The sequence below is a fragment of the Ricinus communis genome, chromosome 10 (assembly GCF_019578655.1).
Source record: "Ricinus communis isolate WT05 ecotype wild-type chromosome 10, ASM1957865v1, whole genome shotgun sequence".
NCBI lineage: Eukaryota > Viridiplantae > Streptophyta > Magnoliopsida > Malpighiales > Euphorbiaceae > Ricinus > Ricinus communis.
This window is the reverse complement of record NC_063265.1, coordinates 23736408-23749945: the sequence shown is the minus strand read 5'-3', so window position 1 is coordinate 23749945 and position 13538 is coordinate 23736408. Positions and strand designations below refer to the sequence as shown.

At 39.4% G+C, this 13538-nt stretch overlaps 1 non-coding gene across 1 annotated transcript; it reads right to left on the bottom strand.

Annotated features, from left to right (window-relative positions):
* Nucleotides 1-4361: 4361 nt before the first annotated feature.
* Nucleotides 4362-4467, bottom strand: LOC125368707. Its single transcript, XR_007214473.1, has one exon. It is a non-coding gene; the product is annotated as a small nucleolar RNA R71 (small nucleolar RNA).
* Between the last annotated feature and the right edge of the window lie 9071 nt (nt 4468-13538).

Genomic DNA, 13538 nt, shown 5'->3' with positions numbered 1-13538 from the left:
AATTAGAATTATAAGAATGAAGAGCAATTAATTAAAAGGAATTGCGAATGAATCAATCAAGAGTTAATTCTTCAAGAACTACCCAACACAAATGGTTAGGGTTAGTTTTTCGTTCCTTCCTTTTTTTGAAAATCGCCTTGTATGCGAATGAAAATAGTATACTTTTTTTATTTATAATGTGAAATTGAGATGAAATAGAAGATAGACTCTTTAATTGAAAAAATGAACCAACTTACAAGTTTGGCTCCGATACCAAATGATACTTAACTCGAACTCATACGCTCAAACACCAAGATAAGTAATGGTGCGAAAATCAAACTGATAAACGCTCTCCCTATTTAAGAGGAAGCACCCTTACCAATAAGTTCGAATTTGTCGCCCCAAAATCTAACTTGAAAGTTTGCAATTGATTATGGAACTAACAAACTTAGCAATAGAACTACTAAGCCCTTTAGTTATAAATAGATGAAGAATGTTCAAACAACTCAAGAAACTAATAAAAAGTTAATTGATTGATCAAACATGTAGATATAAAACTAAATCAAACAAGTTAATTTAATCTCAAGAAATTCAATAAGGAACACCTTAAGGAATAAGAGTTAACAACTCAAATAAAACTTCATTCAGAAATGTATATTGATCTTATGTGCTTTAGTCGAAATACATAGCTCTATTTATAGAGTCTTAAAATGATTCTAACCCTGAAAAGGACTAAAAGATAAGCAATAAAGAATCAAACCCTAAAAGATTCTAATGTGCTGTCCTTCTCTAAGTGGCTCAGGGTTGGGGTGAGACCTCCAATGCTTCTAAACTAAACCCTAATGTGCGGCCAATGCTTCTGTAGAGAAACCCTAGGAAAACCCATTGACTTTGATCCCGATCTTTGACCTTGACCTTGTTCCATGACCCGGAAGTTTAAGCTTCATTAATAGCAATTAATGTCACTATCTTCAATGCGTTGTTATCTTCATTAAAAGCACCATCATTAGCCATCTTCAAAACATGCTCCAAATAAGAATTTAAGGCTTGCTTGAACTTTTTACTCCTTGCTCGTGTCATTGGTCCTCCATAAGCTAGTGGATCCATGCTATTGACTTAGATGCATCCTTGGTTGCATCAACCGTGAGAACAAAATTTTTTACATATATTTATTAATAATTATTTATATTATATAAATAATACTTATTAAAATAACTATAATATTATAAAAATACTTTATACTCTATAAAAAAATTATTTTATATTTATCATTTTATATAATTCAAGCAAGTATTATCGAAAAAGAAATACTACATATTAAAAATAACTATAATATTATAATGTACTTTATACTCTATAAAAAAAATATAAGTTATATATTAATATATCATATAGTATACTGATACTAATATACATACTATAATATTAAATTTATAATTTACTATCTACTAACTTAACCCTAATATCTTTTCTTACCACATACATCAAGCATACATCTAACAATTTGAACACACCGTCTTCCTTTTTAGAATACACCGCCGCACTTTCCATTTTGTAATTTAGAAAGACAAAATTCCTAAGGCAAATTTCTGAATAGAAAATCAAAAGGAAGAAGGAAGAAATTCGGCCACGTGAGGACGCCCTTCCTCTTTAATCATCACCCGCACCTCTCAATTTTCAATTCGGAAAGACAAAATCCCTAAAGCAAATTTCTAATGGAAAATCAAAAGAAAGAATGAAGAAATTGGTTCACCTAGACGCCTTCCCTTTAGCGCCATAATTGGCTCATAAAGAAATGCAATAATTGGCTCGTATAGACGCTCTTCCTTCCTCTTTAGTATCTCTTTCCATAATCAGCTCAGTTTCGTTGTTCAGTCATATATTCTTTTCTTTTTCTTTTTATTTTTATTTTGATGGGTAGATTGGTCGTCAATGCGTGCTGAAAAATATTTTATTTTAATGATTGTCATCCCGCGAAATATTTTTATGCTAGCAGGAACATATATTTTAATGGTTTGTATTTAAACATTGAATGAATTGTTATACTGTTGATCATTGCAAAACAGTTGTTAAGAATGTGATTGCAATTTTAATTCAGATTTTCATGTTGCTTTCTTTAGGTTGATAATAATATTTTCTCTAAATATGGTTGATTAAAGATGAGATTAAAGTTATATTTTTAAAATTTTTTAGCATCGAATCCAGAAGGCTCTGAGATTCAGAAATTGATACAATACTGACATGGATCCTTTTATGTTTAAGCATTAGTACCTTCAATTTTAAAGCAGGAACCTTAGTATAGTAGTAGATAATAGTACTAACTACACAATCGCACTGATAACAGTTCGATAAGCTATTCATATACATGTTTTCATGCCCGATTGTTCACATTTTTATGCATGATTATCCCGTTTTATGCTAGAATCACGTGTGTGTTTTCGGTGTCATTTCAAGGACACCATCGATCGAGGGAAATACGTGGGATTACGGAGCAAAATCCATCAAATTGGGCGAGAACAAGCACGCCCTGGCTCCTACCCGAATTATCAAGAGGCTATCCCCCATTCGTGCCGCGTCAGAGCCACCGGCCTCCACGCTCTCGCGGGTGGATCGCCGCCTTGGGCGCGACCACTGGTGGCTCGGAAGCTGGACTCAAGACAACACTTACCGTACGAATCAACTATATAGGCGATTTTGAATTCTAATTGAAAAGACGATTTTTGGACTCAATTCCAAGACACACACTTAATCAAATATTTCCTATACCTCAATTGCAGACTGGAGATCAATTTTCATCAATTGAAGGGGGATTCCATTTATTACCAACATCGAATTCAAGATCAAGAAAAACTTTGGGAGCATTCAAGAGGCAACTAGGGTTTGAGATTTTGAATTTGCAAATTTAGGGTTTCTCATTCGACGAAGAGAAGGGCGTATACCTTTAATTTGTTTTTCCTTATTTTGTTCTTTAATTGCTTTGACTATGAACATGAGCGACTAGATCTTTCGAATCCATTAGGGTTCACCTTTGTTGATGGATTATGCTTAATTGTTAGTTTTTTTATAATTGTCATTCTTGCAATCTTCTTGCTATTCAAGAATAAAAGTTTAATGCGGTTAATTTGAGACGTTGGATTAATTGTTTATTAGGTTGTTTCTTGACATTGAGAAATGCTTGTTACAAACCGGATTTTGAATAGTAAGGTATGGTGTAGTTAACACTTAGAGATGAGGTTGATTTACCGCCGGATTAAGAACTAACAACTCTTAATAGTCTTAAATCATACTTAATGCTAATTTGTAGATAACTCGATAGGAAGAGATTCCATTAGGTTAGTGCAGTTTAGGAATCCGAAGCTCGAGAGAGGAACCGGATTCAATTCGTGATTTAGGCACCAGCAAGATCGGCAATCCATAAAATTCGTCTTTAGAATTCCATCACTTAGGCTCCCTTTTGGATTTATTTCTCTCTTTACAATTGTCTTTTAATTGTCCATTGTTGTCCTTCATTTACTTAATTGCACTCATAACCATTACCGGTATGTTAGAACTTTCACACCCTATTTCGGACTAGATAACATAGCGAGTAGTAACTCTAGGTTCACCCGATCTCGTGGATACGACTGATACTACTTATTGCTAGCTCACTTCAGGTTCCATGCCTTAGGTGTAGGTTGCATAAAGAACCCATCAAGTTTTTGCGCGTTCATTGGTCGAACCCAGAACGTGAACTAGAGTGAATTGTTTTTGTGTTAATTTAGTCATTATTTGTTTTATTCATTTATTCTTTAATTCTATTATTATTTATTATTATATTATTTTTGTTGATCGCGGTTGTGTGGACTTTCGGTTTCGGGTAGTTTATGACTGTGGAGCTCAAACTCGAATCTTATAGAGCCTCTATCCGATCCAGGCGATCCCCGGACTCTTGGGAAGAGGCTGCAATTAGAAGAGGAGATCGAGGTCGAGATACCTGTGGATAGACTAGACACGATGGAAAACCATGACCCCCACCGACGAGGATCGAGGACGATGTATACGAGTTTGCTCGACCATCTCTGGATGGGGACGAAACTAGTATAGGAACTCACGCAGAGCGCCAACAATTTTGAGATAAAGGCCAATGTTATCCGGATGATCCAACAAAGCGTGCAGTTTGGAGGATTGCCCGTGAGGATCCCAATGCACATATCTCCAACTTTTGGAGATTTGTGACACATTCAAAATAAATGGAACAACCGATGATGCCATTCGGTGAGATTGTTTCCATTTTCCTTGAGGGACAGAGCAAAGAGATGGTTGCAATCTCTTCCACGATTACTCATACGGAGAAGGCGTCGGAAAAATTTTTATATAAGTATTTTCCTCCCGCTAAAACCGCTAAACTTAGAAATGACATATCTTTTTTTATGCGGTTTGATGATGGCATATGTGAATGCATGGAGAGATTTAAAGATCTTTTGAGATGCTGCCCACATCACTTGGAGTGACTGCATGGAGTGCAGATGGTCGAGACCTTCTACAGTGGGTGACCGCGAGATGAGTGGATCTTTCGCAGTGGGGGCGCTAAGCGATGGGCGCGAGCAAGCTCAACTGAGAGGAAATGGCCATGAACAACTATCAATGGCAATCCTTTAGAACCGACCAGTGAAGACAAGGAGGTCAACCAAGTTGATTCTACAAAGATACAGCTCAGAGTGGAGCCGAGCAAGAAGATCGACCAACTCCAGAGTTACACGGCGTGCAAGCGCTCGAAGTTTGTGGGCCAGAGACTGGAGGTATGTTTGCTTCATCTTCTATTAGTTTTCCATCTAATTCTACTATATCTTCCCGATGTTGAACAGGTTGATTATATGGGAATGCCCCAAGACAGCGAATAACCCCTACAAAGTAATACATACAACCCTGGATGGCGCAATCACCCCACTTCGATTGGAGGAACAATAATGCGGGCACAAGCTCCTCCTCCCCAAGAAAAGAAGTCAAATTTAGAGGAGCTCATGAAGTTTGTGAGGCTATCTCTCTATCCAGCAGAATCAAATTCCCAGGCCAATTTCTTAAGATGTGAGATCGCCGCCTACAGTAGTCAAACCCGAGAGGGGCATTGCAGCTAGTCAGCGTTTAGGTAAAATTTGGAGTTCTTCGGCCTTTTTAGCGGGATAATACAATCGGTGCCTCAGCCACAGGAAGGACACCTTCAGATAGAATGAAGAAGGAAGGTGAGAGGTGATATGGTGGACAAGCACACAAGTAAGTTTGCTCGGCATGACATTGAAAATTAACTTACCTTTTGTTGAGGCAATTTCAGTCTTGTCACACCAAGTTTTAAAGGAGATTTTGAGCAACAAGAGGGAAGTTGGAGGATCTTGTCAGTGGTGCTTAATGAGTGTTATCAGCTATTCTCCGAACAAACGCCACTGTTTGACGCATTTAGATCCAGGGAGTTTTACTATCCCTTGTATGATTGGTGATTTATCAATTAGTGGTATTGCGATTTAGGGCCGATAACTTAATGCCCACTAGTTTATTTGCCAAATTAGGGTTGCATGAGCCAAAGCCTACTAGGATGAGTGTTCAATTAGCGGACCGTTAAAATTCCTAGAGGTATTGTTGAAGATGTACTTGTAAAGGTAGATAAATTTATCTTTCCTGTAGATTTTGTGGTAATGGATATGGAGGGTGATATGCACTGCCTCTTATCACAGGTAGGCCTTTCCTAGCTACATCGAGGTTGTTATCGATGTAAGCGATGGAAAGCTTAAGAGTTAATGATGAGACCATTACCTTTGACTCTGGCAGCCCTCGGGAGACACACAACGGACTATGATAATACTGTATGTTCTATTGATATTATTGATGATGTGGTTGAGTCCCATTTACAAGAAATTTTATGTCGGCCACCTTTGCAAGTAGCATTAGGCGATGAGGGATGAGGAGGAGTTGTCCAATGAGCAAGTGTTGGAGCAACTCGCTTTACTGGTATGGCTTCAGCCGAGCTTGTCAACTGATCCCTATCTTTTTCTTGGTTGGGTGCGGAAAGTAAAGACTTCATTCGAGGACCCACCGGCTTTAAGTTAACCGAGCCACTTGGTTTATGCCTTCCTAGATGAAGAGAAAGATGAATCATGTTCGTGATCTAACTCCTCAAGAAAACAAGTTGAAGTTCTAAGGAAGTACAAGAAGGCCTTTGCTTTCAATATAGCCGATATCCCGGGCATAAATCCAAGTTTCGCTCTCATAAGATTTCATTGGGACGGCTTTCTATTTCGTACTCAAAGATGACTCAATCCAAACATGAAAGAAGTGGTAAAGAAGGAGGTAATTAAACTTCTTGACGCGCAGTTTGATATATCCCGTCAGGTAGTTGTTGTACCCAAGAAAGGAGGCATCACGTTGGTAAGGAATGAGAAGGATGAGCCGATCCCGACCGGACTCGACCTCGAATGAGTTTGTATTGATTGGTAGGCTTAATGATGCAACTCGGAAGGACCACTTTCCTCTTCCTTTCATTGATCGGGATGATTGAACGTTTAGCAGGGCCACATGTTTTATTGTTTTCTTGATGGCTTTTGAGGTTACTTCGATTCCTATTGCACCGAGGACCAAGAGAAGACTACCTTCACCGCCGCCTATGGACGCTTGCTTATAGGCGGATGCCATTCGGATCGGCAATGCACTCAAACATTTCAGCTGTGCATGATGGCTATTTTGAGGACATGATTGAGAGTCTATGGAGGTATTTATGGATGACTTCTCTATTTTTGGTAATTCTTTCTCTCTTTGTTTGGCAAACCTTGAGCGCATGTTAGCTAGATGTATTGAGGCTAACTTGGTACTAAACTGGGAAAAATGTTATTTCATGGTAAGAGAGGGGATTGTTTTAGGGCATAAGATCTCTCAAAGTCGGGATGGAGGTGGATAGAGCTAAGGTAGAAGTAATATCTAAGCTACCTCCTCCTAGTTCTGTTAAGGTCAAGTAGGAGTTTCTGGCCATGCAGGTTTTATAGAGATTTATTAGAGATTTTTCTAAGATTGCTAGGCCCTCACTCAATTGTTAGTTAAGGATGTACCTTTTATTTTTGATGATGCATGCGTAGCTTGAGTTATCAAGAAACTTCTACCACACTCAATCATGGTTTCTCCCGACTGGGATTGAACCGGCGATGCGTTGATTATCAGTTGGAGGTCTTTGGATGACGAGGATTGAAAGAAGTTTCAACCCATTTACTACGCCAGTAAGACCTTGACAGGAGCCCAAGAACACTACACCACCACAGGAAAGAGTTATTGGCGGTTGTTTACGCCTTCGACAAGTTTAGATCATACCTGTTCTCTTCCAAACCATTGCTCACTTGGACCACTCTGCATCGAGGTACTTATTCCTAAAATGATGCGAAACCGAGATTGATTCTATGGATTCTTTTGTTATGAATTTGACATCGAGATCAAGGATAAGAAGGGCGCGGAGAATTTGGCGTGGACCATTTATCGAGATTGGAAAATCCTCACTTAGATGCACTTGATGAGACGACCATAAATGATCGATTTCCGGAAGAACATTTGTATGTCACTCGGTGCATACACCGATACTCCCCGGTTTACGATTATGCTAACTATTTGGTTGCTAGGGTTCTACCTAAAGGTATGCGTGATGACAATGTAGAAGAAATTCTTCAGCTGATTTGAAATACTATATTTGGGAAGATCCCTTTTGTTTAAAGTATGTGTAGATCGGGTGATTCATTGCCAGTATATGGCGAGGAGACTCTCCAAATATTGAAGCAATGCCATGAGGGACCCATCGGAGGTCATCAAGAAAGCAAACCATACCGCGAGGAAGGTGCTAGAGGCGTGGATTCTATTCGGCCTACGCCTTCCAAGATGCACGGAAATTTGTTAAGGTTTGTGACCCTTGCCGGTAGCAGGTAATATCTCTTCTCGTGATGAGATGCCCCAAACCAGTGTGCAAGTCGTTGAGATTTTTGATGTCCGGGGCATCGACTTCATGGGACCCTTTCCCTCTTCGTATGGTAATAAGTACATTCCGGTTGCTATTGAATATTTTCAAGTGGCCAAGCTCGTGTAGCCCTAATGATGATGCTAGGGTTGTCTGCAGTTCCTTAAGCGATTGTTTGCTAGGTTTGGCATACCTAGGGCGCTTATTAAGTGATAGAGAACACATTCCGCAACACCCAATTAGAAAGTACTTGCTGTACGGAGTTACTCATTGGTTCTCTACTCCCTATCACCCCCGGACTAGTGCCGAGGTAACTAATAGGGGTATTAAACGATTTGTGAGAGAACTGTTAGACTAACGGTGGGAAGGACCGGACTCTTAAGTTAGATGATGCATTATAGTTTAGGACTGCTTTTAGGACATCTATAGGTTTTACGCCCTATCGCCTTGTTTATGGAAAGTCATGTCATTTGCCTGTTGAGTTAGAGCATAGGGCACTTTGGGCCCTTAGAACTTGTAACTTTGATATTGATTATGCAGGTAAGGAGCGACAATGGCAGCTGAGTGAGCTAGATGAGTGGCGCCAGCAGGCATACGAAAACTCCTCAACTTACAAAGCAAGGACTAAGAAATGGCATGATCAAAGGATTCGTGAGCCTAAGGAATTTCGAGTTGGGATCAGTGTTTTTCAACCTCGCCGCCTGTTTCGGAAGCTAGCTGACTCGCGGACCATTTGGATCGGACAAGTCTTTCCATATGGAGTGGTAGAGTTGCATCATCCAGAGAAGGGAACTTCAGTGAGTGAGTGAGCCCATAAGCGATCATCAGTAACTCGTTGGATAGTGAGCAGAGTTGACTGGCTTTGTATGCCGTAGGGTGATCCGAGATGAGTCACGCTTAAGACTCGCAAATAAGCACTTATGTACATTCGACTTGGATTATACTTTCATGTTTTTAATTAGTTGTGATTGTTTCATTATTTTCATTTGACTTTATTATAGTTGCTTAAAAATAATTAGGTTAATTTTAATTTTTCGGACTTATAGAATCAAGAGGACAAACTCTTCGTTTGACCATATCTACTTGTTTAATGATCTAATTACATGCATATGTATTAATTATAGGTATGGGGGCAAGGGACTCAGAGACCAGCAGTGGCAAACCAGAAAAACCTCCGTTTCACCAGTGCGTGGCCATCACGGGCCATCACCGGTAGGTGTCTTGAGTCAAGACCGTGTTGAAGGATAAAGAGAAGTGTCACGGCTTAGAAATCAAGGCAAAGGACACAACCCCTAGCCTGCTTTGAAGCACACGCCTAGTCGCGAAGGCATCGCAAGGAGATCAGACGTCCTACTGCTAGTAGCATGTCCAAGCCGTCCCGCACGCCTGCGCTCATAAGAATTGGAGGCCTCCGAAATTTTGCTTCCCTTTTGTTTTTCTTAGCTCAAAGGTGTTGTTCTTATACCCTATCTCACCTTCTCACTTTCCTAGCTTAACCCGGTAAGTCCCTTCATTTGTTGCATTATATTTTTTTTTTTATTATTATGATTTCACTTCTATTTTAGACATATACTTTTGTTAGGACATGCTAGGATATTTTGGTGGCTCTATAGTGTAACTATATGACCTTGGTTAGGTTAATCTACATTAGTTGTTGTGTTTGTGGTGTAGTTGGTTATGAAATTAATAACTGTGGGGTTTTGGTGGAAATAAAATGTGCCTCTGACAAAGATGCAAAGCATGAATAATGTTTAGATTTAAATTGCAATTGCTGGTTCATGATAAATTGGATTGATATATATCGGTTTATTAGTTTATACAAGTTTTGGTTAGTCAAAGTATAATCATTATGCCTTTGTTGATTCGGTGAATTATTTCTTTCATTAACTTGAATTTTTACAAAAACTAATAATTCTCATTGTGATATAACCGCTAGAGCAATCTCGCAAGTAATCGCCCTACCGGATGATCGCGCGCGCGTGAAGTGAAGGCCTTCCTTCCACAAAGACTGTAATCAAAACCAAAGACTTCCACCTCCACCACGGAATAGTCAACCCCCGGAGGCACACACGTGAATCCATCCACACTGGCCGTCATCCATTGTGGACATTCCCTACGGACAATGAAAGTAGATTCTAAGTCATGAGATGGAAGCAAGTGATGGCGGGGCGCTCATGAACTTCACGTCCACTGAGAGAGTGGGATTGGCTCGAGATGTGCACTGCTGTTGATCGAGACCTCTACCATATGCGAGATTCTTTGACATCATTGAGCCAACCTACTGAGCTTACGATCGAGTTCCTCAGCACCTTCTTCCCCCCCGATGAGGATCACAAACGGCATCACGACTGATGCAATTTATTTTAGGCTTGGGGAAGGGAGTTCTCGATGTCGGTCCCACAATTTGGAATGCATTTGGGATTATGGGTGACTCGAAATCTCTCGGGGGAGTATCGGGTTGTCTACATCCATCAATTTCATATGACGCCATGGGATTCATTGGTAATGAGGCGAGCATACTACCAAAAGCGGGTCTAATCAGCTTAGGACCATCTCCGCTACATTCATACCCTACTTACTTACACCATTATTCTGAGGTACAAAGGGAAGCCAGGGTCGCCACGGTCTTTATTCTCTGGGCTATGCAACATCGGAAGAAGCTAGACTTGGGATATTTATTAGCTCGCCAAGTCCATTCATTTATAGTAGAAGATGCATTGTTGTTTGATTCGTATATGACTAGGTTAGCTAAGAGACTAGATGTATTGGAGCCGGTACCGGTCGGAGCTTTCAAATATTGGTGACATGACACCACTAGGGATCGGACAAATGATCAACATGCAGATGATCACGGACCCTTTAGACATCCACATGGTATTGAATATAGGCTCGTGAGCACAATAGTCGTGAGGCGCCGTTTGGCGTGGTGAGCCCGACATCCGCTTCGGGATTCCGATAGGGATTCCTGACTAGAGTGTTTATGCCTTCATCGGAGCCTCATCCTCCATCTTAGAGCCATCGAGCAGACTGCTGGCCGGCTCTTCAGTCTCCGCGATCTACTGCCCAAACGCACACCGCGAGTTTCAGCGCGGTTTCAGAAGAAGAAAGAAGCGCGAGGCCAGTTGGCTGACGATACACTTCAACAATTCTGAGTGGTTTTAGAAGCGGGCCACCCGAGACTTCGTAGTAGTGCGGATTCAAAGATGCAAGAGGTCGAACCGCAAAATCAGCTCTGCGTTGATGATATGGAGTTGGCGATTTGGGCGCTGCACCGAGACGATCCACCACCGCAACCTCCCTCGGCGAAATTTCGCCCCCAACTTCGGGATGATCCGGTGAGGATACAAGACTCCAAATAGACTCCTCTAGCGGAAGAAAAAAATTTGTGATATTTTCCTCCATCCTTTTTCTTTATTTTATTTTATTTTATTTTATTATTTTTTTCTTTCAATTTGTTATCTCCTTTTACTTTCGCGCCAGGAAGCTTGTTTACTTTTATGTTATTTCCTTGCACTTGTTTGTTTATGTTAAGTAGAACATTATAGTTTTTAATTAAAAAAAAAAAAAAAATTCAGCATGATCTTCCATAACCATAATGTGTGAATCATATGCCTACTCTGTCTATTGGAATGGGTTACTAACTATATGGGGTACCACCCCTATGTTGGCCTATCTTGAGTTTTGTTTTAATTAAGTAGTTGATGACTTTTTCTCCTTTGAATGGATTCCCTTATAGCTTTTATCGAACCTTGTTCGGAAGAAGGCAATGAATAAATCTCTCAACTACATCCATCCGCGGCCGAGTAAAGGTATTTTTCTTAATTCTTCCATATTACTTTATCAGATATATAGAACATTATATATGCTTCACGCTTATTGTGATTGACTATTTAAACTTTGGGTTGAGAATTCATGCAATTTTAAATCACTCGAATGGTGAGATTTTGAGCCAATTGGTGCATCATAATATGCTCCCTTTTCCTTCATTAGTGAGCATTTTATTTCTGTAATCGTTTCTAGAACTTGCTACGATGACGTTGAAATTACATGAATTGTCAATAATCGTGAGATGATTTGGGCACTTAGGATTTACACAATTTGGCCAAAAAAAGCCTAACCCTATTTTTCCCTTAGTGAACCAATTTTGAGCCTTAGCCATTCCTTTCTTGACAATAATAGTGATCATCTTCACTTATCATTCTATACAATACTACTGTGTTCATAAGCATTTTACTTTGGATCAATCCGCATTCATATATTTCACTAAGTTGCTAGATTTTTCATAGATGCTTCCTTCAATCAATAACCAACAACTCCTACATAGTATTGTAATATATATACATAGTATATATATTATTATAATATAAAAAAAAACAAAAAAAGTAGAAAGTATTAATTTAGTTCATTTCGAGCATCATCTTATTTTTAGAGCAACTTAGTGTTCATTTTAGTACAGCACTTGATCCTTCATTATTTTCTTGCATTACTTGCTTAACTTCCGACTTGTAGCCTACTTTCCATATTTATACGCATCTTACCTTAACCCCATTACAACTGGCTCAAGACCCTTTGATCATGAATATTGATTATTTCGTAGTAGTGGAGATTGAATCCATAAGCAAGCCTATGGTAAGCACTTTTTCTCAGATTTGGCTGCGCCGAGAGCTTGGCGATCTTCTTTCACCTATATACACTTGTGTGTTTTGAGTGATATCTTGTGAGGCATGATTCTCAATTTCTTAATTTAGATGGTTTATCATTTTAACTTTAGCAACTTTATTAAGTTTGCTCTTTCTCTTAAGGATTTAGTGATTTGGGGATTTTGGGAAAAATCACTACGAGTTTTGAAATTTATTTTGAGCTAACCTCCGCAATGCGATTGATTGAGTTATTTGATATCTTTTGAGGAGTGAGTTGTAAATTGCTTGAGGACAAGCAAAAGTTTAAGCATGGGGTAATTTGATAAGCATCATACTATACATGTTTTCATGCCCGATTGTTCACATTTTTATGCATGATTATCCCGTTTTATGCTAGAATCACTGTCTTTTGTTTCCTTTTCGTTTCAGGTCATTTTGAAGGACACCATCAGTGTCGAGGGAAATCACGGATTACGGACAAAATCCATCAAATTGGGCGAGAACAAGCACCAAGGGTTGACACGGCCTCGGACTCCCATGAATTATCGAGGCTATCCCATTGTTGCCATTATTGCGCTACCACCACGGCCTCCGGCCTGGTGGCACAACACAACAATTTGACAGACTCCCGACGGACTGTTGCTTGTCTTGAAATATATAAGCGATTTTGAATTCTAATTGAAAAAGACGATTTTTGGACTCGATTCCAAGACACACAACTTAATCAAATATTTCCTATACCTCAATTGTAGACACCGGAGAGATCAATTTTCATCAATTGAAGGGATTCCACTTATTCCAACATCGAATTGAAGATCAAGAAAAACTTTGGGAGCATTCAAGGGCAACTAGGTTTGAGATTTTGAATTTGCAAATTTAGGTTTCTCATTCACAAACAGAAAAGGTATGTACGTACATACCTTTAATTTGTTTTTCCTTATTTTGTTCTTTAATTGCTTTGA